This window comes from Crinia signifera, chromosome 11 (genome assembly GCF_055691185.1).
Source record: "Crinia signifera chromosome 11, ASM5569118v1, whole genome shotgun sequence".
Taxonomy (NCBI): Eukaryota; Metazoa; Chordata; class Amphibia; order Anura; family Myobatrachidae; genus Crinia; species Crinia signifera.
In genome coordinates, this window is record NC_139227.1 from 92283110 (window position 1) to 92308516 (window position 25407).

General features: G+C 37.9%; 18 non-coding genes across 18 annotated transcripts; all 18 read right to left on the bottom strand.

The window, feature by feature from the left end:
- Positions 1–2098: 2098 nt before the first annotated feature.
- On the bottom strand, positions 2099–2180 carry TRNAS-ACU (transfer RNA serine (anticodon ACU)). Its single transcript has one exon. It is a non-coding gene; the product is annotated as a tRNA-Ser (tRNA).
- Positions 2181–2450: 270 nt separating this feature from the next.
- Positions 2451–2532, bottom strand: TRNAN-GUU (transfer RNA asparagine (anticodon GUU)). The gene has a single exon. It is a non-coding gene; the product is annotated as a tRNA-Asn (tRNA).
- An 830-nt stretch (positions 2533–3362) lies between these two features.
- TRNAS-GCU (transfer RNA serine (anticodon GCU)) lies at positions 3363–3444 on the bottom strand. Its single transcript has one exon. It is a non-coding gene; the product is annotated as a tRNA-Ser (tRNA).
- An 829-nt stretch (positions 3445–4273) lies between these two features.
- On the bottom strand, positions 4274–4355 carry TRNAS-GCU (transfer RNA serine (anticodon GCU)). The gene has a single exon. It is a non-coding gene; the product is annotated as a tRNA-Ser (tRNA).
- An 830-nt stretch (positions 4356–5185) lies between these two features.
- TRNAS-GCU (transfer RNA serine (anticodon GCU)) lies at positions 5186–5267 on the bottom strand. The gene has a single exon. It is a non-coding gene; the product is annotated as a tRNA-Ser (tRNA).
- Positions 5268–6097: 830 nt separating this feature from the next.
- On the bottom strand, positions 6098–6179 carry TRNAS-GCU (transfer RNA serine (anticodon GCU)). The gene has a single exon. It is a non-coding gene; the product is annotated as a tRNA-Ser (tRNA).
- An 829-nt stretch (positions 6180–7008) lies between these two features.
- On the bottom strand, positions 7009–7090 carry TRNAS-GCU (transfer RNA serine (anticodon GCU)). The gene has a single exon. It is a non-coding gene; the product is annotated as a tRNA-Ser (tRNA).
- A 782-nt stretch (positions 7091–7872) lies between these two features.
- Positions 7873–7954, bottom strand: TRNAS-GCU (transfer RNA serine (anticodon GCU)). Its single transcript has one exon. It is a non-coding gene; the product is annotated as a tRNA-Ser (tRNA).
- Positions 7955–8784: 830 nt separating this feature from the next.
- On the bottom strand, positions 8785–8866 carry TRNAS-GCU (transfer RNA serine (anticodon GCU)). Its single transcript has one exon. It is a non-coding gene; the product is annotated as a tRNA-Ser (tRNA).
- A 477-nt stretch (positions 8867–9343) lies between these two features.
- Positions 9344–9425, bottom strand: TRNAS-ACU (transfer RNA serine (anticodon ACU)). Its single transcript has one exon. It is a non-coding gene; the product is annotated as a tRNA-Ser (tRNA).
- A 270-nt stretch (positions 9426–9695) lies between these two features.
- Positions 9696–9777, bottom strand: TRNAN-GUU (transfer RNA asparagine (anticodon GUU)). Its single transcript has one exon. It is a non-coding gene; the product is annotated as a tRNA-Asn (tRNA).
- Positions 9778–10607: 830 nt separating this feature from the next.
- TRNAS-GCU (transfer RNA serine (anticodon GCU)) lies at positions 10608–10689 on the bottom strand. Its single transcript has one exon. It is a non-coding gene; the product is annotated as a tRNA-Ser (tRNA).
- A 6839-nt stretch (positions 10690–17528) lies between these two features.
- Positions 17529–17610, bottom strand: TRNAS-GCU (transfer RNA serine (anticodon GCU)). The gene has a single exon. It is a non-coding gene; the product is annotated as a tRNA-Ser (tRNA).
- A 999-nt stretch (positions 17611–18609) lies between these two features.
- Positions 18610–18691, bottom strand: TRNAS-GCU (transfer RNA serine (anticodon GCU)). Its single transcript has one exon. It is a non-coding gene; the product is annotated as a tRNA-Ser (tRNA).
- A 270-nt stretch (positions 18692–18961) lies between these two features.
- TRNAS-GCU (transfer RNA serine (anticodon GCU)) lies at positions 18962–19043 on the bottom strand. Its single transcript has one exon. It is a non-coding gene; the product is annotated as a tRNA-Ser (tRNA).
- Positions 19044–20042: 999 nt separating this feature from the next.
- TRNAS-GCU (transfer RNA serine (anticodon GCU)) lies at positions 20043–20124 on the bottom strand. The gene has a single exon. It is a non-coding gene; the product is annotated as a tRNA-Ser (tRNA).
- A 270-nt stretch (positions 20125–20394) lies between these two features.
- TRNAS-GCU (transfer RNA serine (anticodon GCU)) lies at positions 20395–20476 on the bottom strand. The gene has a single exon. It is a non-coding gene; the product is annotated as a tRNA-Ser (tRNA).
- An 830-nt stretch (positions 20477–21306) lies between these two features.
- On the bottom strand, positions 21307–21388 carry TRNAS-GCU (transfer RNA serine (anticodon GCU)). The gene has a single exon. It is a non-coding gene; the product is annotated as a tRNA-Ser (tRNA).
- Between the last annotated feature and the right edge of the window lie 4019 nt (positions 21389–25407).

Sequence of the window (25407 nt, forward strand, 5' to 3'; positions counted from 1 at the left end):
GAGCTGTGAAAATGAAAAATTTATTTTTTTCATTTTCACTGCCCAGTTGTATCAAAATTGGTGAAACCCCTGGGGGTTTGAAATGTACACTATACCCCTAGATGAATTCCCTGAAGGGTGTAGTTTGCAAAATGGGGTCACTTGTGGGGGGGTTCCACTGTATTGGTGCTTCGGGGGTCTTGCTAATGCGACATAGCACCCACCATTCATTCCGCCACCAAAAATCACTCCTTCCCTTCTGAGTCCTGCCATGCACCCAACTGGTATTTTTTGGTCACACGTGAGGCATTGCCGTACTCGGGAGAAATTGGGGCACAGATTTTGGGGTGCTTTGTCTCCTTCATTCCTTGTGAAAATAAAAAATTTTGAGCCAGAACTGCATTTTTGTGTAAAAAATTACATTTTTTTACACAAAAATGCAGATCTGGCTCAAAATTTTTCATTTTCACAAGGAATGAAGGAGACAAAGCACCCAAAATCTGTGCCCCAATTTCTCCCGAGTACGGCAATGCCTCATGTGTGACCAAAAAATACCAGTTGGGTGCATGGCAGGACTCAGAAGGGAAGGAGTGATTTTTGGATTTTGCAGCACAGATTCTGGTTGAATGACCCCCGAAACACCCATACAGTGGAACCCCCCCACAAGTGACCCCATTTTGCAAACTACACCCTTCAGGGAATTCATCAAGGGGTATAGTGTACATTTCAAACCCCCAGGGGTTTCACCAATTTTGATACAACTGAGCTGTGAAAATGAAAATTTTTTTTTTTTCATTTTCACTGCCCAGTTGTACCACAATTGGTGAAACCCCTGGGGGTTTGAAATGTACACTATACCCCTAGATGAATTCCCTGAAGGGTGTAGTTTGCAAAATGGGGTCACTTGTGGGGGGGTACCTAACTTTTAGCATCTTATGGTGCCTAGAAACCTACATGGTTCCTAAAAAATAATCTCATAAAAAGGAGGCTCCAAAATCAAGTAGGTGCTCCTTCTATTATGAAGCCTGTGGTTTGGTCACCGTGCACACTAGGGCCACATATAGGATATTTATGAAAACCAAAGAATTGGGGGAATCAATTTTTAGTCACATTTCTCTAGTAAAATGTACTGTGTTCCTTAGAAAAATGTATTAAATTTGCAAATCTGCAAAAAAAATGAAATTTTGAAATTTCACCTACACTTTGTTTTAATTCCTGTGAAACACCTAAAGGGTTAACAAACTTCCAAAATGCTGTTTTGAATACTGTGAGGGGTGCAGTTTTTGAAATGGCATCATTTATGGGGGTGTCTCACATACAAGTCCCTCAAAGTCACATCAGAACTGAACTGGTCCCTAAAAAAATCAGTGTTTGAAATTTTCTTGAAAATTTGAGAATTTGCTATTCATATTTGAAGCCTCCTAGTGTCCAAAAAAATTAAAAGGAAGTTGAAATAATGATGGCAACATAAAGTAGACATATGGTCTATGTTAGTTATTAACTATTTTGAGTGGTATGATTATTTGTCTCACAAGCAGAAAATTTAACATTTTGCAAATCGCTAAATTTTCCATTTTTTCACGACATTTTGGTATTTTTCACAAAAAAACACAGACTGTATCGACCCAAATTTACCACTAATTTGAAGTACAATGTGTCACGAAAAAACAATCTCAAAATCACTGGGATAAGTAAAAGCAAAAAAAAGTTATCCCCACTTAAGTGAGACATGTCAGATTTGAAAAAAATGGCTCTGTCAGGAACGCAAAAACTAGCTCTGTCAGGAAGGGGTTAATAATAAATGATTTTGTAAAATGAAAACACTTTCAGATCCAATTGTAAGACAGAGTATTATGTTCATGATCTTGAAGTAGAATTCCTGATTTGACTGGTATATTCTTGAAATTTTTGTGTTGTCTTCAAATGGCATCTTGTTCATAATCTTGACTTTACTGGTTTATATCTTGATATTTTTGTTTAAGCTTCAATCGGCATCTTTTTCTGATCTTGAAATAGATTTCTTGATTAAAAGTATTTTTTTACTGTGATGTGTAAGCTTCAAGTGTTGGCTTCAAGCATTCTTCGCAAAAGTAGCATGTCCAGACAAAATAAATTAAACCGACGAGGATGGGATTTGAACCCATGCATGCTGAGCACAATGGATTAGTAGTCCTTAACCTTAACCTCTCGGCCACCTCGTCTTTTTGCTATCTCCCAATCCCAGCTTTCTGACACCACTTTTCCTACTTTAAAGTCAATTATTTCTAGCATTTGGACTGTGTTCTCATCACTATCAAAGGCTTGATGGCAAGTCACATCTCGCCAAAAGCACGACTGCTACTGTAAAAGCAATGCTAGAGTTACACTAAAAGTGTGCTGTGCATGTCTGTTATTTAAAGAAAGACTTTATAACATGATTGACAGGAATTTAAGATCTTGACAAAGATATCAGCTCCAAAACGATATCAAGCCGACGAGGATGGGATTTGAACCCATGCGTGCAGAGCACAATGGATAAACAGTCCATCGCCTTAACCACTCGGCCACCTCATCCTCCATGTTTACAATGCACCCAGCAATCCGACACCACTTGTGGTATTTAAAAGTCAATAATTTAAACCTCTGTGGATTGTATTGTCATAACTATAAGCAGCCCATATATGTTTAACAAATACCTAGAGAATGTTCTAGACTTTATTTACTTAATAATAAATGATTTTGTAAAATGAAAACACTTTCAGATCCAATTATAAGACAGAGTATTATGTTCATGATCTTGAAGTAGAATTCCTGATTTGACTGGTATATTCTTGAAATTTTTGTGTTGGCTTCAAATGGCATCTTGTTCATAATCTTGACTTTACTGGTTTATTTCTTGATATTTTTGTTTAAGCTTTAATCGGCATCTTTTTCTGATCTTGAAATAGATTTCTTGATTTAAAGTATTTTTTTACAGTGATGTGTAAGCTTCGAGTGTTGGCTTATGAAGCATTCTTCGCAAAAGTAGCATGTCCAGACAACGTAAATTAAATCGACGAGGATGGTATTGATCCCATGCGTGCTGAGCACAATGGATTAGCAGTCCATAAACTTAACCTCTCGGCCACCTCGTCTTTCTGCTATCTACCAATCCCGGCTTTCTGACACCACTTTTCCTACTTTAAAGTCAACTATTTCTAGCATTTGGACTGTGTTCTCATCACTATCAAAGGCTTGATGGCAAGTCACATCTGGCCAATAGCACGACTGCTACTGTAAAAGCAATGCTAGAGTTACACTAAAAGTGTGCTGTGCATGTCTGTTATTTAAAGAAATACTTTATAACATGATTGACAGGAATTTAAGATCTTGACAAAAATATCAGCTCCAAAAAGATATGAAGTCGACGAGGATGGGATTTGAACCCATGCGTGCAGAGCACAATGGATTAGCAGTCCATTGCCTTAACCACTCGGCCACCTCGTCCTCCATGTTTACATTGCACCCAGCAATCCGACACCACTTGTAGTATTTAAAAGTCAATAATTTAAACCTCTGTGGTTTGTATTGTCATAACTATCAGCAGCCCATATAAGTTTAACAAATACCTAGAGAATGTTCTTGACTTTATTTACTTAATAATAAATGATTTTGTAAAATGAAAACACTTTGAGATCCAATTGTAAGACAGAGTATTATGTTCATGATCTTGAAGTAGAATTCCTGATTTGACTGGAATATTCTTGAAATTTTTGTGTTGGCTTCAAATGGCATCTTGTTCATAATCTTGACTTTACTGGTTTATTTCTTGATATTTTTGTTTAAGCTTCAATCGGCATCTTTTTCTGATCTTGAAATAGATTTCTTGATTTAAAGTATTTTTTTACAGTGATGTGTAAGCTTCGAGTGTTGGCTTATGAAGCATTCTTCGCAAAAGTAGCATGTCCAGACAACGTAAATTAAATCGACGAGGATGGGATTGATCCCATGCATGCTGAGCACAATGGATTAGCAGTCCATAAACTTAACCTCTCGGCCACCTCGTCTTTCTGCTATCTACCAATCCCGGCTTTCTGACACCACTTTTCTACTTTAAAGTCAACTATTTCTAGCATTTGGACTGTGTTCTCATCACTATCAAAGGCTTGATGGCAAGTCACATCTGGCCAATAGCACGACTGCTACTGTAAAAGCAATGCTAGAGTTACACTAAAAGTGTGCTGTGCATGTCTGTTATTTAAAGAAATACTTTATAACATGATTGACAGGAATTTAAGATCTTGACAAAAATATCAGCTCCAAGAAGATATGAAGCCGACGAAGATGGGATTTGAACCCATGCGTGCAGAGCACAATGGATTAGCAGTCCATCGCCTTAACCACTCGGCCACCTCGTCCTCCATGTTTACATTGCACCAAGCAATCCGACACCACTTGTAGTATTTAAATGTCAATAATTTAAACCTCTGTAGATTGTATTGTCATAACTATCAGCAGCCCATATAAGTTTAACAAATACCTAGAGAATGTTGTTGACTTTATTTACTTAATAATAAATGATTTTGTAAAATGAAAACACTTTGAGATCCAATTGTAAGACAGAGTATTATGTTCATGATCTTGAAGTAGAATTCCTGATTTGACTGGAATATTCTTGAAATTTTTGTGTTGGCTTCAAATGGCATCTTGTTCATAATCTTGACTTTACTGGTTTATTTCTTGATATTTTTGTTTAAGCTTCAATCGGCATCTTTTTCTGATCTTGAAATAGATTTCTTGATTTAAAGTATTTTTTTACAGTGATGTGTAAGCTTCGAGTGTTGGCTTATGAAGCATTCTTCGCAAAAGTAGCATGTCCAGACAACGTAAATTAAATCGACGAGGATGGGATTGATCCCATGCGTGCTGAGCACAATGGATTAGCAGTAAATTAACTTAACCTCTCGGCCACCTCGTCTTTCTGCTATCTACCAATCCCGGCTTTCTGACACCACTTTTCCTACTTTAAAGTCAACTATTTCTAGCGTTTGGACTGTGTTCTCATCACTATCAAAGGCTTGATGGCAAGTCACATCTTTCCAATAGCACGACTGCTACTGTAAAAGCAATGCTAGAGTTACACTAAAAGTGTGCTGTGCATGTCTATTATTTAAAGAAATACTTTATAACATGATTGACAGGAATTTAAGATCTTGACAAAAATATCAGCTCCAAAAAGATATGAAGCCGACGAAGATGGGATTTGAACCCATGCGTGCAGAGCACAATGGATTAGCAGTCCATCGCCTTAACCACTCGGCCACCTCGTCCTCCATGTTGACAATGCACCCAGCAATCCGACACCACTTGTGGTATTTAAAAGTCAATAATTTAAACCTCTGTGGATTGTATTGTCATAACTATAAGCAGCCCGTATATGTTTAACAAATACCTAGAGAATGTTCTAGACTTTATTTACTTAATAATAAATGATTTTGTAAAATGAAAACACTTTCAGATCCAATTATAAGACAGAGTATTATGTTTATGATCTTGAAGTAGAATTCCTGATTTGACTGGTATATTCTTGAAATTTTTGTGTTGGCTTCAAATGGCATCTTGTTCATAATCTTGAATTTACTGGTTTATTTCTTGATATTTTTGTTTAAGCTTAAATCGGCATCTTTTTCTGATCTTGAAATAGATTTCTTGATTTAAAGTATTTTTTTACAGTGATGTGTAAGCTTCGAGTGTTGGCTTATGAAGCAATCTTCGAAAAAGTAGCATGTCCAGACAACGTAAATTAAATCGACGAGGATGGGATTGATACCATGCGTGCTGAGCACAATGGATTAGCAGTCCATAAATTTAACCTCTCGGCCACCTCGTCTTTCTGCTATCTACCAATCCTGGCTTTCTGACACCACTTTTCCTACTTTAAAGTCAACTATTTCTAGCATTTGGACTGTGTTCTCATCACTATCAAAGGCTTGATGGCAAGTCACATCTGGCCAATAGCACGACTGCTACTGTAAAAGCAATGCTAGAGTTACACTAAAAGTGTGCTGTGCATGTCTGTTATTTAAAGAAATACTTTATAACATGATTGACAGGAATTTAAGATCTTGACAAAAATATCAGCTCCAAAAAGATATGACGCCGACTAGGATGGGATTTGAACCCATGCGTGCAGAGCACAATGGATTAGCAGTCCATCGCCTTAACCACTCGGCCACCTCGTCCTCCATGTTGACAATGCACCCAGCAATCCGACACCACTTTTGGCATTTAAAAGTCAATAATTTAATCCTCTGTGGATTGTATTGTCATAACTATCAGCAGCCCATATAAGTTTAACAAATACCTAGAGAATGTTCTAGACTTTATTTACTTAATAATAAACGATTTTGTAAAATGAAAACACTTTCAGATCTAATTGTAAGACAGAGTATTATGTTCATGATCTTGAAGTAGAATTCCTGATTTGACTGGTATATTCTTGAAATTTTTGTGTTGTCTTCAAATGGCATCTTGTTCATAATCTTGACTTTACTGGTTTATATCTTGATATTTTTGTTTAAGCTTCAATCGGCATCTTTTTCTGATCTTGAAATAGATTTCTTGATTAAAAGTATTTTTTTACTGTGATGTGTAAGCTTCAAGTGTTGGCTTCAAGCATTCTTCGCAAAAGTAGCATGTCCAGACAATTTAAATTAAACCGACGAGGATGGGATTTGAACTCATGCATGCTGAGCGCAATGGATTAGCAGTCCATAACCTTAACCTCTCTGCCACCTCGTCTTTTTGCTATCTCCCAATCCCAGTTTTCTGACACCACTTTTCCTACTTTAAAGTCAATTATTTCTAGCATTTGGACTGTGTTCTCATCACTATCAAAGGCTTGATGTCAAGTCAGATATGGCCAATAACATGACTGCTACTGTAAAAGCAATGCTAGAGTTACACTAAAAGTGTGCTGTGCATGTCTGTTATTTAAAGAAAGACTTTATAACATGATTGACAGGAATTTAAGATCTTGACAAAGATATCAGCTCCAAAAAGTTATTAAGCCGACGAGGATGGGATTTGAACCCATGCGTGCAGAGCACAATGGATTAGCAGTCCATCGCCTTAACCACTCGGCCACCTCATCCTCCATGTTTACAATGCACACAGCAATCCGACACCACTTGTGGTATTTAAAAGTCAATAATTTAAACCTGTGTGGATTGTATTGTCATAACTATAAGCAGCCCATATATGTTTAACAAATACCTAGAGAATGTTCTAGACTTTATTTACTTAATAATAAATGATTTTGTAAAATGAAGTAAATCTTGAAGTAGAATTCCTGATTTGACTGGTATATTCTTGAAATTTTTGTGTTGTCTTCAAATGGCATCTTGTTCATAATCTTGACTTTACTGGTTTATATCTTGATATTTTTGTTTAAGCTTCAATCTGCATCTTTTTCTGATCTTTAAATAGATTTCTTAATTTAACGTATTTTTTTACAGTGATTTTACAGTGTATTGCGAAGCATTCTTCGCAAAAGTAGCATGTCCAGACAACGTAAATTAAATCGAAGAGGATGGGATTTGAACCCATGCATGCTGAGCACAATGGATTAGCAGTCCATAACCTTAACCTCTCGGCCACCTGGTCTTTCTGCTATCTCCAAATCCCGGTTTTCTGACACCACTTTTACTACTTTAAAGTCAATTATTTCTAGCATTTGGACTGTGTTCTCATCACTATCAAAGGCTTGATGGCAAGTCACATCTGGCCAATAGCACGACTGCTACTGTAAAAGCAATGCTAGAGTTACACTAAAAGTGTGCTGTGCATGTCTGTTATTTAAAGAAAGACTTTATAACATGATTGACAGGAATTTAAGATCTTGACAAAAATATCACCTCCAAAAATATATCAAGACGACGAGGATGGGATTTGAGCACATGCGTGCAGAGCACAATGGATTAGCAGTCCATCGCCTTAACCACTCGGCCACCTCGTCCTCCATGTTTACAATGCACCCAGCAATCCGACACCACTTGTGGTATTTAAAAGTCAATAATTTAATCCTCTGTGGATTGTATTGTCATAACTATCAGCAGCCCATATACGTTTAACAAATACCTAGAGAATGTTCTAGACTTTATTTACTTAATAATAAATGATTTTGTAAAATGAAAACACTTTCAGATCCAATTGTAAGACAGAGTTTTATGTTCATGATCTTGAAGTAGAATTCCTGATTTGACTGATATATTCTTGAAATTTTTGTGTTGGCTTCAAATGGCATCTTGTTCATAATCTTGACTTTACTGGTTTATTTCTTGATATTTTTGTTTAAGCTTCAATCGGCATCTTTTTTTGATCTTGAAATAGATTTCTTGATTTAAAGTATTTTTTTACAGTGATGTGTAAGCTTCGAGTGTTGGCTTATGAAGCATTCTTCGCAAAAGTAGCATGTCCAGACAACGTAAATTAAATCGACGAGGATGGGATTGATCCCATGCGTGCTGAGCACAATGGATTAGCAGTAAATTAACTTAACCTCTCGGCCACCTCGTCTTTCTGCTATCTACCAATCCTGGCTTTCTGACACCACTTTTCCTACTTTAAAATCAACTATTTCTAGCATTTGGACTGTGTTCTCATCACTATCAAAGGCTTGATGGCAAGTCACATCTGGCCAATAGCACGACTGCTACTGTAAAAGCAATGCTAGAGTTACACTAAAAGTGTGCTGTGCATGTCTGTTATTTAAAGAAATACTTTATAACATGATTGACAGGAATTTAAGATCTTGACAAAAATATCAGCTCCAAAAAGATATGAAGCCGACGAAGATGGGATTTGAACCCATGCATGCAGAGCACAATGGATTAGCAGTCCATCGCCTTAACCACTCGGCCACCTCGTCCTCCATGTTTATAATGCACCCAGCAATCCGACACCACTTGTGGTATTTAAAAGTCAATAATTTAAACCTCTGTGGATTGTATTGTCATAACTATCAGCAGCCCATATAAGTTTAACAAATACCTAGAAAATGTTCTAGACTTTATTTACTTAATAATAAATGATTTTGTAAAATGAAAACACTTTCAGATCCAATTGTAAGACAGAGTATTATGTTCATGATCTTGAAGTAGAATTCCTGATTTGACTGGTATATTCTTGAAATTTTTGTGTTGTCTTCAAATGGCATCTTGTTCATAATCTTGACTTTACTGGTTTATATCTTGATATTTTTGTTTAAGCTTCAATCGGCATCTTTTTCTGATCTTGAAATAGATTTCTTGATTAAAAGTATTTTTTTACTGTGATGTGTAAGCTTCAAGTGTTGGCTTCAAGCATTCTTCGCAAAAGTAGCATGTCCAGACAAAATAAATTAAACCGACGAGGATGGGATTTGAACCCATGCATGCTGAGCACAATGGATTAGTAGTCCATAACCTTAACCTCTCGGCCACCTCGTCTTTTTGCGATCTCCCAATCCCAGCTTTCTGACACCACTTTTCCTACTTTAAAGTCAATTATTTCTAGCATTTGGACTGTGTTCTCATCACTATCAAAGGCTTGATGGCAAGTCACATCTCGCCAAAAGCACGACTGCTACTGTAAAAGCAATGCTAGAGTTACACTAAAAGTGTGCTGTGCATGTCTGTTATTTAAAGAAAGACTTTATAACATGATTGACAGGAATTTAAGATCTTGACAAAGATATCAGCTCCAAAAAGATATCAAGCCGACGAGGATGGGATTTGAACCCATGCGTGCAGAGCACAATGGATAAACAGTCCATCGCCTTAACCACTCGGCCACCTCATCCTCCATGTTTACAATGCACCCAGCAATCCGACACCACTTGTGGTATTTAAAAGTCAATAATTTAAACCTCTGTGGATTGTATTGTCATAACTATAAGCAGCCCATATATGTTTAACAAATACCTAGAGAATGTTCTAGACTTTATTTACTTAATAATAAATGATTTTGTAAAATGAAAACACTTTCAGATCCAATTATAAGACAGAGTATTATGTTCATGATCTTGAAGTAGAATTCCTGATTTGACTGGTATATTCTTGACATTTTTGTGTTGGCTTCAAATGGCATCTTGTTCATAATCTTGACTTTACTGGTTTATTTCTTGATATTTTTGTTTAAGCTTTAATCGGCATCTTTTTCTGATCTTGAAATAGATTTCTTGATTTAAAGTATTTTTTTACAGTGATGTGTAAGCTTCGAGTGTTGGCTTATGAAGCATTCTTCGCAAAAGTAGCATGTCCAGACAACGTAAATTAAATCGACGAGGATGGGATTGATCCCATGCGTGCTGAGCACAATAGATGAGCAGTCCATAAACTTAACCTCTCGGCCACCTCGTCTTTCTGCTATCTACCAATCCCGGCTTTCTGACACCACTTTTCCTACTTTAAAGTCAACTATTTCTAGCATTTGGACTGTGTTCTCATCACTATCAAAGGCTTGATGGCAAGTCACATCTGGCCAATAGCACGACTGCTACTGTAAAAGCAATGCTAGAGTTACACTAAAAGTGTGCTGTGCATGTCTGTTATTTAAAGAAATACTTTATAACATGATTGACAGGAATTTAAGATCTTGACAAAAATATCAGCTCCAAAAAGATATGAAGTCGACGAGGATGGGATTTGAACCCATGCGTGCAGAGCACAATGGATTAGCAGTCCATTGCCTTAACCACTCGGCCACCTCGTCCTCCATGTTTACATTGCACCCAGCAATCCGACACCACTTGTAGTATTTAAAAGTCAATAATTTAAACCTCTGTGGATTGTATTGTCATAACTATCAGCAGCCCATATACGTTTAACAAATACCTAGAGAATGTTCTAGACTTTATTTACTTAATAATAAATGATTTTGTAAAATGAAAACACTTTCAGATCCAATTGTAAGACAGAGTATTATGTTCATGATCTTGAAGTAGAATTCCTGATTTGACTGGTATATGCTTGAAATTTTTGTGTTGGCTTCAAATGGCATCTTGTTCATAATCTTGACTTTACTGGTTTATTTCTTGATATTTTTGTTTAAGCTTCAATCGGCATCTTTTTTTGATCTTGAAATAGATTTCTTGATTTAAAGTATTTTTTTACAGTGATGTGTAAGCTTCGAGTGTTGGCTTATGAAGCATTCTTCGCAAAAGTAGCATGTCCAGACAACGTAAATTAAATCGACGAGGATGGGATTGATCCCATGCGTGCTGAGCACAATGGATTAGCAGTAAATTAACTTAACCACTCGGCCACCTCGTCTTTCTGCTATCTACCAATCCTGGCTTTCTGACACCACTTTTCCTACTTTAACCCCTTCCCGACATTTGACGTACATTTACGTCATGGTCGGGAAGTACTTCCCGACACATGGCGTAAATGTACGTCATGGCTTTAAACTGTCACCGCGTCTATAGACGCGGTGACAGTTTAAACATGTCTGCTGTCCCTGACAGCAGACATGTCCCTGCATGCCCAGGGGGGGCTGCGATGCCGCCCCCCCATCGGCGATCGCTGTGATTGGCTGTTCAGTGTGAACAGCCAATTACAGCGTTTTCTGTGTCACCGGCGAATAACGTTCGCCGGTGACACAGGGATCGGAGGTGATTGGTGCTGTAAAGTACAGCACCAATCACCACGGGGTGTAAGGGTGACACTGGTGTCACCCCACCTCACCCCGCCCGCCCCCAAAGGCCGTGATTGGTTTGTCAGACCGACGGACTAATCACAGCCATGGAGGGGGATTTAAACTAACGGTGACTGCACTGCAGACGCCATTCCGGTCTGGAATTGCGTGCAGTGCGGTCACCGTGCCTATCTGCCGTAGTATACTGACCTGATCCTTGCAAATACTTACCTGATCACTGCTTGTAGCGTGCTGGATGCTTCCTGGATCCTGTTACTACTTGTGACTTCCTGTGTTGTGCTGCTGCAGTGTGATAGCGTTATAGATAGAGAGAGATAGAGAGAGATAGAGAGAGATAGAGAGAGATAGAGAGAGATAGTGACAGAGAGTGCTATATTTTGTGCTGCTGCAGGGTGATAGAGTTATAGATAGAGAGATAGAGAGAGAGAGATAGAGAGAGATAGACAGATTGTGCTATATATTTTTTATATAACTGACTGCTGCCCCCCCTTTTGTGCTGATCAGTATAAATTAACTGATCAGCAACTTTTTGGGGGCGCAGGTTTTTTTTATATATATATATACCTTTCAGTGCTGCTGCTGCAGTGTCATAGAGTGATAGATAGTGAGAGATAGAGAGATAGAGAGAGATAGTGACAGAGAGTGATAGAGAGTGCTATATTTTGTGTCTGCTGCCCCCCTTTTGTGCACCCCCAGCAACTTTTTGGGGGTGCAGGGGTTATTTTTTATATATATAACTGTCAGTGCTGCTGCTGCAGTGTCAGAGAGTGATAGATAGTGAGAGATAGAGAGATAGAGAGAGATAGAGAGAGATAGTGACAGAGAGTGATAGAGAGTGCTATATTTTGTGTCTGCTGCCCCCGCCTTTTGTGCTGATCACTATATCTGAGGTGATCAGCAACTTTTTGGGGGTGCAGAGGTTTTTTTTTTATATATACCTGTCAGTTGCTGCCAGTTGCACTGTCAGTTGCACCAAAGGTTGTGCACCTGCTGCCCCTCACTGGTAATCAGTGTCGCATCACTGATCACCTTTTTTTTTTTTTGAGGGTGCTGTCTTTTTTAATTTTTTTTTTACACACACTGTGATTTTGTGGGTGTCCTGTGGCCACTGTGCGCTGATCAGTGACGTACATCACTGATCAGCTTTTTCGGCACAGGGTTGATCTATTTTTTTTTTTTTATCAAATTCCTGTTGCCTTTGAGCGCTGTTCAGTGACGGACATTACTGACCAACATCTGTGCTCAATTTTTGGCGCAGGACCTTTTTTTTTTTTTTTTAAACCCCTTCAATTTTTTTTTTTTTTTAACCCCTTCAATTTTTTTTTTTTTTATTGGGATCAAATTCCTGTATAAAGTATTTTTTTTTTCTGCACTACATACACACTACACACTACATACCCCCCAGGTTGAAATAAAGTTTGTACCCCCCCTACACTATACACGTGTTGAAACATTTCACCAGTAACACAAAAATAAAAATGGCATCCCAAATGTCATCCCAAATGTCATCCCAAATGTCATCCCAGTCATCCAGAAGAATGTATTCAGCCCTCCGCTGAATATATGCCATGCTTGCCTCTGACTCTGACACAGCCAGTGAGGCAAGCGGGGAATTTGAAGGATTCATCTTAAGCTCCTCTTCCTCCTCTAGTGATGAGGGACCCCCTCAAAGACGCCCCCGTAGAGCAGCTGAGACCCCCCCCCAATAATTGATCTCGTATGGACCCCACCACCAGACAATTTTGAGCCCCAGGTTCCTGAGTTTTTGGCCATGCCAGGAATCCAATTTGATTCCACAGGTCTCAGAGAAATTGACTTTTTCAAATTATTTTTCTCTGATGATTTTATAAATTTAATGGTGGACCAAACTAATTTATATGCCCAGCAGTTTATTGCTCAAAACCCCACGTCATCATTTGCTAGGTGGACCCCTGTAGATGCAGTAGAGATGATGAAGTTTTGGGGTCTGGTGTTTCATATGGGCATAGTAAAAAAGCCACAAATTAGGCAATATTGGAGTACAGATGTTCTGTACAGCACCCCATTTTACCGTATGGCCATGACTCGGGCTCGTTTTGAGGCAATCCATAAATTTATACATTACACCGATAATGCACAGTGCCCACCCAGAGATGATCCCACCTTTGACTGGCTATTCAAAGTCAGGCCGGTCATTGATCATTTCAGTGCCAAATTTGCAGAGATGTACATCCCTGAAAAATTTATGTGTATTGACGAGTCCCTTATACATTTAAGGAAGGGTTAAATTCCGCCAGTACCTTCCCAGTAAGAGGGCAAGGTATGGCATACAAATGTATAAGCTGTGTGAAAGCACCTCAGGGTACACCCACATGTTTAGGGTATATGAAGGGAAGGATTCAAGAATTGAACCGCCAGAATGCCCCCCCTCCCTTGTAGGTGTTAGTGGAAAAATTGTCTGGGATTTAGTGCACCCCTTCCTGGATAAAGGTTATCACCTCTATGTGGATAACTTTTACACTAGCATCCCCCTGTTTAAGGCCCTTGGTTCAAGAGGTACAGCAGCTTGCGGTACTATGCGCAAGAACCAAAGAGGCCTCCCAAAAACGCACATTGCCCAAGTAATGAGAAGGGGTGAAAGCAGGGGAATATGCACCGAAAATATGTTGTTGGTCAAATATAAGGACAAGAGGGATGTCCTTATACTGACAACAATTCATGGAGACAGTACCACCTCCGTCCCTGTACGAGGTACCAGTACCCACACCTCAAAACCTAATTGTATCCTGGATTACAATAGGTACATGGGCGGAGTGGATCTTTCAGATCAGGTACTGAAGCCGTACAGTGCCCTGCGGAAAACAAAAATCTGGTACAAGAAGCTGGCCGTGTATATCATCCAGATGGCACTGTATAACGCTTACGTGCTATTCCGTTCTACCGGCCAGAGGGGGACATTTATGCACTTTCAAGAGGAAGTCATAAAGGGCCTAATATTTGGGAACCAGCAGGCAGAGGGCCCCAGTACTTCTAGTACTGGCCCCCGTATTGTACCAGGGCAGCATTTTCCTGATGAAATCCCCTCCACTGGAAAAAAGGGCAGGACACAAAAAAGGTGCAAAGTTTGCTATAAAAAGGGAATAAGAAAGCAAACTATTTTCCAGTGTGACACTTGCCCCGACAAACCCGGCCTATGTATAAAGGAGTGTTTTAAAATATACCACACATCTATGGATTATTAGGTTCATAATTTCACCGTGCTTCGGGGGTCTTGCTAATGCCACATAGCACCCACCATTCATTCCACCAGAATCTGAGTCGCAAAATCCAAAAATCACTCCTTCCCTTCTGAGTCCTGCCATGCACCCAACTGGTATTTTTTGGTCACATGTGAGGCATTGCCGTACTCGGGAGAAATTGGGGCACAGATTTTGGGGTGCTTTTTCTCCTTCATACCTTCTGAAAATGAAAAATTTTGAGCCAGAACTGCATTTTTGTGTAAAAAAATGTAATTTTTCATTTTCACTGCCCAGTTGTATCAAAATTGGTGAAACCCCTGGGGGTTTGAAATGTACACTATACCCCTAGATAAATTCCCTGAGGGGTGTAGTTTGCAAAATGGGGTCACTTGTGGGGGGGTTCCACTGTATTGGGGCTTTGGGGGTCTTGCTAATGCGACATAGCACCCACCGACATACCACCAGAATTTGTGCTGCAAAATCCAAATATCACTCCTTCCCTTCTGAGTCCTGCCATGCACCCAAATGGTATTTTTTGGTCACATGTGAGGCATTGCCATACTCGGGAGAAATTGGGGCACAGATTTTGGGGTGCTTTTTCTCCTTCATACCTTGTGAAAATGAAAAATTTTGAGCCAGAACTGCATTTTTGTGTAAAAAAATGTAATTTTTCATTTTCACTGCCCAGTTGTATCAAAATTGGTGAAACCCCTGGGGGTTTGAAATGTACACAATACCCCTAGATGAATTCCCTGAGGGGGTAGTTTGCAAAATGGGGTCACTTGTGGGGGGTTCCACTGTATTGGTGCTTGGGGGGTCTTGCTAATGCGACATAGCACCCACCAACATTCCACCAGAATCTGAGCTGCAAAATCCAAAAATCACTCCTTCCCTTCTGAGTCCTGCCATGCACCCAAATGGTATTTTTTGGTCACATGTGAGGCATTGCCGTACTCGGGAGAAATTGGGGCACAGATTTTGGGGTGCTTTGTCTCCTTCATTCCTTGTGAAAATGAAAAATTTTGAGCCAGAACTGCATTTTTGTGTAAAAAATGTAATTTTTCATTTGCACAGCCCAGTTGTATCAAAATTGGTGAAACCCCTGGGGGTTTGAAATGTACACTATACCCCTAGATGAATTCCCTGAGGGGTGTAGTTTGCAAAATGGGGTCACTTGTGGGGGGGTTCCACTGTATTGGTGCTTGGGGGGTCTTGCTAATGCGACATAGCACCCACCAACATTCCACCAGAATCTGAGCTGCAAAATCCAAAAATCACTCCTTCCCTTCTGAGTCCTGCCATGCACCCAAATGGTATTTTTTGGTCACACGTGAGGCATTGCCGTACTCGGGAGAAATTGGGGCACAGATTTTGGGGTGCTTTGTCTCCTTCATTCCTTGTGAAAATGAAAAATTTTGAGCCAGAACTGCATTTTTGTGTAAAAAATGTAATTTTTCATTTTCACTGCCCAGTTGTACCACAATTGGTGAAACCCCTGGGGGTTTGAAATGTACACTATACCCCTAGATGAATTCCCTGAGGGGTGTAGTTTGCAAAATGGGGTCACTTGTGGGGGGTTCCGAAATTTTAGCATCTTATGGTGCCTAGAAACCTACATGGTGCCTAAAAAATAATCTCATAAAAAGGAGGCTCCAAAATCAAGTAGGTGCTCCTTCTATTATGAAGCCTGTGGTTTGGTCAACGTGCACACTAGGGCCACATATAGGATATTTATGAAAACAAAAGAATTGGGGGAATCAATTTTTAGTCACATTTCTCTAGTAAAATCTACTGTGTTCCTTAGAAAAATGTATTAAAATTGCAAATCTGCAAAAAAAATGAAATTTTGAAATTTCACCTACACTTTGTTTTAATTCCTGTGAAACACCTAAAGGGTTAACAAACTTCCAAAATGCTGTTTTGAATACTGTGAGGGGTGCAGTTTTTGAAATGGCATCATTTATGGGGGTGTCTCACAAACAAGTCCCTCAAAGTCACATCAGAACTGAACTGGTCCCTAAAAAAATCAGTGTTTGAAATTTTCTTGAAAATTTGAGAATTTGCTATTCATATTGTAAGCCTCCTAGTGTCCAAAAAAATTAAAAGGAAGTTGAAATAATGATGGAAACATAAAGTAGACATATGGTCTATGTTAGTTATTAACTATTTTGAGTGGTATGATTATTTGTCTCACAAGCAGAAAATTTAACATTTTGCAAATTGCTAAATTTTCCATTTTTTTACGACATTTTGGTATTTTTCACAAAAAAACACAGACTGTATCGACCCAAATTTACCACTAACTTGAAGTACAATGTGTCACGAGAAAACAATCTCAAAATCACTGGGATAAGTAAAAGCAAAAAAAAGTTATCCACACTTAAGTGATACATGTCCGATTTGAAAAAAAGGGCTCTGTCAGGAAGGCAAAAACATGCTGTGTCAGGAAGGGGTTAAAGTCAACTATTTCTAGCATTTGGACTGTGTTCTCATCACTATCAAAGGCTTGATGGCAAGTCACATCTGGCCAATAGCACGACTGCTACTGTAAAAGCAATGCTAGAGTTACACTAAAAGTGTGCTGTGCATGTCTGTTATTTAAAGAAATACTTTATAACATGATTGACAGGAATTTAAGATCTTGACAAAAATATCAGCTCCAAAAAGATATGAAGCCGACGAGGATGGGATTTGAACCCATGCGTGCAGAGCACAATGGATTAGCAGTCCATCGCCTTAACCACTCGGCCACCTCGTCCTCCATGTTGACAATGCACCCAGCAATCCGACACCACTTGTGGCATTTAAAAGTCAATAATTTAATCCTCTGTGGATTGTATTGTCATAACTATCAGCAGCCCATATAAGTTTAACAAATACCTAGAGAATGTTCTAGACTTTATTTACTTAATAATAAACGATTTTGTAAAATAAAAACACTTTCAGATCTAATTGTAAGACAGAGTATTATGTTCATGATCTTGAAGTAGAATTCCTGATTTGACTGGTATATTCTTGAAATTTTTGTGTTGGTTTCAAATGGCATCTTGTTCATAATCTTGACTTTACTGGTGTATTTCTTGATATTTTTGTTTAAGCTCCAATCGGCATCTCTGTTTTTTAAAGAAAGACTTTATAACATGGTTGACAGGAATTTAAGATCTTGACAAAAATATCAGCTCCAAAAAGATATCAAGTCGACGAGGATGGGATTTGAGCACATGCGTGCAGAGCACAATGTATTAGCAGTCCATCGCCTTAACCACTCGGCCACCTCGTCCTCCATGTTTACAATGCACCCAGCAATCCGACACCACTTGTGGTATTTAAAAGTCAATAATTTAAACCTCTGTGGATTGTATTGTCATAACTATCAGCAGCCCATATAAGTTTAACAAATACCTAGAAAATGTTCTAGACTTTATTTACTTAATAATAAATGATTTTGTAAAATGAAAACACTTTCAGATCCAATTGTAAGACAGAGTATTATGTTCATGATCTTGAAGTAGAATTCCTGATTTGACTAGTATATTCTTGAAATTTTTGTGTTGTCTTCAAATGGCATCTTGTTCATAATCTTGACTTTACTGGTTTATATCTTGATATTTTTGTTTAAGCTTCAATCGGCATCTTTTTCTGATCTTGAAATAGATTTCTTGATTAAAAGTATTTTTTTACTGTGATGTGTAAGCTTCAAGTGTTGGCTTCAAGCATTCTTCGCAAAAGTAGCATGTCCAGACAATTTAAATTAAACCGACGAGGATGGGATTTGAACCCATGCATGCTGAGCACAATGGATTAGCAGTCCATAACCTTAACCTCTCTGCCACCTCGTCTTTTTCCTATCTCCCAATCCCAGCTTTCTGGCACCACTTTTCCTACTTTAAAGTCAATTATTTCTAGCATTTGGACTGTGTTCTCATCACTATCAAAGGCTTGATGTCAAGTCAGATGTGGCCAATAGCACGACTGCTACTGTAAAAGCAATGCTAGAGTAACACTAAAAGTGTGCTGTGCATGTCTGTTATTTAAAGAAAGACTTTATAACATGATTGACAGGAATTTAGGATCTTGACAAAGATATCAGCTCCAAAAAGATATTAAGCCGACGAGGATGGGATTTGAACCCATGCGTGCAGAGCACAATGGATTAGCAGTCCATCGCCTTAACCACTCGGCCACCTCGTCCTCCATGTTGACAATGCACCCAGCAATCCGACACCACTTGTGGCATTTAAAAGTCAATAATTTAATCCTCTGTGGATTGTATTGTCATAACTATCAGCAGCCCATATAAGTTTAACAAATACCTAGAGAATGTTCTAGACTTTATTTACTTAATAATAAACGATTTTGTAAAATAAAAACACTTTCAGATCTAATTGTAAGACAGAGTATTATGTTCATGATCTTGAAGTAGAATTCCTGATTTGACTGGTATATTCTTGAAATTTTTGTGTTGGTTTCAAATGGCATCTTGTTCATAATCTTGACTTTACTGGTGTATTTCTTGATATTTTTGTTTAAGCTCCAATCGGCATCTCTGTTTTTTAAAGAAAGACTTTATAACATGGTTGACAGGAATTTAAGATCTTGACAAAAATATCAGCTCCAAAAAGATATCAAGTCGACGAGGATGGGATTTGAGCACATGCGTGCAGAGCACAATGTATTAGCAGTCCATCGCCTTAACCACTCGGCCACCTCGTCCTCCATGTTTACAATGCACCCAGCAATCCGACACCACTTGTGGTATTTAAAAGTCAATAATTTAAACCTCTGTGGATTGTATTGTCATAACTATCAGCAGCCCATATAAGTTTAACAAATACCTAGAAAATGTTCTAGACTTTATTTACTTAATAATAAATGATTTTGTAAAATGAAAACACTTTCAGATCCAATTGTAAGACAGAGTATTATGTTCATGATCTTGAAGTAGAATTCCTGATTTGACTAGTATATTCTTGAAATTTTTGTGTTGTCTTCAAATGGCATCTTGTTCATAATCTTGACTTTACTGGTTTATATCTTGATATTTTTGTTTAAGCTTCAATCGGCATCTTTTTCTGATCTTGAAATAGATTTCTTGATTAAAAGTATTTTTTTACTGTGATGTGTAAGCTTCAAGTGTTGGCTTCAAGCATTCTTCGCAAAAGTAGCATGTCCAGACAATTTAAATTAAACCGACGAGGATGGGATTTGAACCCATGCATGCTGAGCACAATGGATTAGCAGTCCATAACCTTAACCTCTCTGCCACCTCGTCTTTTTCCTATCTCCCAATCCCAGCTTTCTGGCACCACTTTTCCTACTTTAAAGTCAATTATTTCTAGCATTTGGACTGTGTTCTCATCACTATCAAAGGCTTGATGTCAAGTCAGATGTGGCCAATAGCACGACTGCTACTGTAAAAGCAATGCTAGAGTAACACTAAAAGTGTGCTGTGCATGTCTGTTATTTAAAGAAAGACTTTATAACATGATTGACAGGAATTTAGGATCTTGACAAAGATATCAGCTCCAAAAAGATATTAAGCCGACGAGGATGGGATTTGAACCCATGCGTGCAGAGCAAAATGGATTAGCAGTCCATCGCCTTAACCACTCGGCCACCTCGTCCTCCATGTTTGCAATGCACCCAGCAATCCGACATCACTTGTGGTATTTAAAAGTCAATAATTTAAACCTGTGTGGATTGTATTGTCATAACTATAAGCAGCCCATATATGTTTAACAAATACCTAGAGAATGTTCTAGACTTTATTTACTTAATAATAAATGATTTTGTAAAATGAAAACACTTTCAGATCCAATTGTAAGACAGAGTATTATGTTCATGATCTTGAAGTAGAATTCCTGATTTGACTGGTATATTCTTGAAATTTTTGTGTTGTCTTCAAATGGCATCTTGTTCATAATCTTGACTTTACTGGTTTATATCTTGATATTTTTGTTTAAGCTTCAATCTGCATCTTTTTCTGATCTTGAAATAGATTTCTTAATTTAACGTATTTTTTACAGTGATGTGTAAGCTTCGAGTCTTGGCTTATGAAGCATTCTTCGCAAAAGTAGCATGTCCAGACAACGTAAATTAAATCGAAGAGGATGGGATTTGAACCCATGCATGCTGAGCACAATAGATTAGCAGTCCATAACCTTAACCTCTCGGCCACCTAGTCTTTCTGCTATCTCCCAATCCCGGCTTTCTGACACCACTTTTCCTACTTTAAGGTCAATTATTTCTCGCATGTGAACTGTGTTCTCATCACTATCAAAGGCTTGATGGCAAGTCACATCTGGCCAATAGCACGACTGCTACTGTAAAAGCAATGCTAGAGTTACACTAAAAGTGTGCTGTGCATGTCTGTCATTTAAAGAAAGACTTTATAACATGATTGACAGGAATTTAAGATCTTGACAAAAATATCAGCTCCAGAAATATATCAAGCCGACGAGGATGGGATTTGAACCCATGCGTGCAGAGCACAATGGATTAGCAGTCCATCGCCTTAACCACTCGGCCACCTCGTCTTCCATGTTTACAATGCACCAAGCAATCCGACACCACTTGTGGTATTTAAAAGTCAATAATTTAAACCTCTGTGGATTGTATTGTCATAACTATCAGCAGCCCATATAAGTTTGACAAATACCTAGAGAATGTTCTAGACTTTATTTACTTAATAATAAATGATTTTGTAAAATGAAAACACTTTCAGATCCAATTGTAAGACAGAGTATTATGTTCATGATCTTGAAGAAGAATTCCTGATTTGACTGGTATATTCTTGAAATTTTTGTGTTGGCTTCAAATGGCATCTTGTTCATAATCTTGACTTTACTGGTGTTTATTTCTTGATATTTTTGTTTAAGCTTCAATCGGCATCTTTTTCTGATCTTGAAATAGATTTCTTGATTTAAAGTATTTTTTTACAGTGATGTGTAAGCTTCGAGTGTTGGCTTATGAAGCATTCTTCGCAAAAGTGGCATGTCGAGACAACGTAAATTAAAGCGACGAGGATGGGATTTTAACCCATTCGTGCTGAGCACAATGGATTAGCAGTCCATAACCTTAACCTCTCGGCCACCTGGTCTTTCTGCTATCTCCCAATCCCGGCTTTCTGACACCACTTTTCCTACTTTAAAGTCAATTATTTCTAGCATTTGGACTGTGTTCTCATCACTATCAAAGGCTTGATGGCAAGTCACATCTGGCCAATAGCACGACTGCTACTGTAAAAGCAATGCTAGAGTTACACTAAAAGTGTGCTGTGCATGTCTGTTATTTAAAGAAAGACTTTATAACATGACTGAGAGGAATTTAAGATCTTGACAAAAATATCAGCTCCAAAACGATATGAAGCCGACGAGGATGGGATTTGAACCCATGCATGCACAATGGATTAGCAGTCCATCGCTTAACCACGCGGCCACCTCGGATCTCCATGTTTACAATGCACCCAGCAATCCGACACCACTTGTGGTATTTAAAAGTCAATAATTTAAACCTCTGTGGATTGTATTGTCATAACTATCAGCTGCCCCTATAAGTTTAACAAATACCTAGAGAATGTTCTAGACTTTATTTACTTAATAATAAATGATTTTGTAAAATGAAAACACTTTCAGATCCAATTGTAAGACAGAGTATTATGTTCATGATCTTGAAGTAGAATTGCACTAAACAGTTATAATATGTTAGAAGCAGCAGCCATTTTGTTGAACCATGACTTGCATAATAATATTATAAAATGGCTGATCATTCAGAACAGAGCTGTAAAAGTGATTTCTTATAGAGAATTGTTTTTGGTTTTAGAAGCTTAAGAATGTGATGTTGACAGTATAATAGAACAAGGACAGACACCTAGACTCCACAATCATCAACTATATGGGAACAAGGCCACACATGCGTAGACCCACAAGGCCACTGAAGCTGGGTGTTGGGTTAATTATGACATCATGATTGAAAGCAGAGCTTTCCAATAAGACTCAATGCTTATGAGTAATTAATTAATTAATGTGATTTAGGTTTAAAAATCAGAGTTATAGAAGGAGGGGGAAGGCAGTTGAGGAATTACCAGCAAGCACGGGGGGGCTGGAGGTAAATATGAAGGAGGTTTAATCATGGCTGATCACTGTCCTTGAAAGGTGTCCATTTTGATTTGATATAGAATTACTGTTTAAGTATTAGCTAATCAATTTTATGTTTCTTGTGTTAGTCTGCATTTGCAAATACCTGTAATGAAGCTATTCTTTAAGTAAAGCATTGTCATACCTTTTATAACAAGGTTGTCTGGGTGTGCAATCATTTCAGCGTTGCCGTTATATTTAAAGGTACTAAGGTAAATATATACAATATATAATCATATCTAATCTTATCAGATAAATATCTGCTTTATCAGTTGGAGGCCCCAGCGAGATCCAATGATGTAGGTTTTTACATTTTATCAGTTATTGAGAAAATCAAAGTTTGAAAAAAAAAATTAGCTATTTAAAAAAATAAATAAATAAATAAATAAAAAAAATGTGTAGAAAAAATTGTAAAGGCGGTGCATTTTTTTTGTACCCTTATCTTTCTCAATGTCTGTTAAGTGTACTAATCCAAAATTACTTGCAGGAACTTCGCTATTTAATTATAAAACAAATAGATCGTAATTTAAGGCATGGAAAGACAACGCTGCATTTTGCAGACTGTCAGCTTGCTAAACCCCCCCCCCCCGCATCGCCCATTTCTTCTCTGTGTCAGAGAATAGATAAGGAGAGCAGCGAGAAACTTGGCAAGAAGTTGTAAACAACATTGCTTGAGTCAGGAAGAATATGTCTTTAGTTTATTTGCAAAGCGTGCAGACTATAGCAAGCATATTGATATAAAGGTTATGCTGGCAATGATTTTATACTTAAAAAAAAAAAAAAAATTATATTCTTTAAATGACAGTATTTTTTTTGTTTGTTTTTATTTTTTGACCGTGGTTGGATTGTTTGGTGTATATTGTCTGCTGAGGATATTGCTGAAGTAACTAATCGGTAGCGGTTGTTTTGATAATTAGAGTTTCTTTGTTTGTCCAATCTATAAATTTTAAAGAAGTTGCATATATTTGTTGTAGGTTTTCCCGTGCTTATAATTTGGTGATTAGAGATAGGAGGTTGTTTATTTACATTTCTTTCTGGTTGACTGGCCAGCAACATGTGGAAGAAATGGAATGCATGATTTATCCATAATCTGTATTGTTTGGAAACCCCCGTATTGTCTACTGTATGTGGTTTATATAAGAAAATGTTAATAAATAATTAAGTATACGTTGCATTGTTAGAGCTAGCAAGCAGTCGGATTACAATAACAGTTTGAGCTAATTTCTTTATATCCATAGACAGAGGTCCGTTAAAATACAGAGTTTAAAGGAGTAGACGCTAATATTGTAAGCCAAGTAACAGTTCATTTTTACCACCAGAATAAATAAAGTTAATTGGAATATTGTTTATAACAAAGAAAGTAAGATCGAGTTTATCTCATTGTAAAGTTTTTTTTTCTTGTCTTGTGGAGATGAAGTACGTAATGTAGGACTGATGTTTTTCTGCTATGGGTTTTTGATTTAATTTTTTTGGTTTATTAAACAAAGCAGCTGTGAGTTGGAAACTCTAAAGTGATGGATTCAGTTGATGTAATGCGAGATAAGGAGTTGTCCATGTTAGGTGAAGAAACAGGAAATGATCATGTGAATTCAATGTTTTTTTCAGTTAATGAGTAATACATTTTGAATAAGAAAAGTGATATATATATCGATGAGATATAAGTCCAATATAACATCTATTCTTAAAGGTTCATATTGATATATTAGACCATGTTTTCTGTTTGCAATTTCTGTTGCCTATGTGCTTGATCTGGATACATATATTGAATCAGATATACCTTGAGTAATGCGCAGATAAATCCTGGGTTTATTTTTATTCTTATGAATGGAAGGTAATCAGTGATAACTGACTCAAGGCTGTGGGGTTTTCTTTAAGCCAATTTTTGTTTTGTTTTTGATTTGTGTTAATTTAATTTTGTTTGTTTTAAAAGGGGGAGGGTACTTAATTGATAGAGTATCTTAAGGGGTTAATACTGTGGCCACAGTTAGCTAGATAACCAGGGGAGATAGTGATCTAAGCGTGTAATGATCGCTTAGACAATGTGCAGATATGATAACAGACTGACATATTGCATATAATTTTTTTGATTTGACGAGTTGATTTTGTCCTGTGAGAGTGCTGACCGGTAGCGAGATTCACAGGGGGTATCTGCCACCTACGTGCAAGGTAAAATATACTGAGAAAAAAGGGTGGGGGTGGGACACGTGACTACTGATAACAGAGGACAGTAGATGAAACACCATACTGATAACAGAGATGGACAGTAGGTGGCCCACTATACTGATAACAGAGGACAGTATGTGGAAGGCGTAGGTGTGATAACAGTGACAGACACATAACGCAAGGTTAGGTTTTTTGGGGAAATTTTTCATTTTTATTTACATTTTTGTCTTTGAAAGAGGTAACACCTTTTTAGGCAT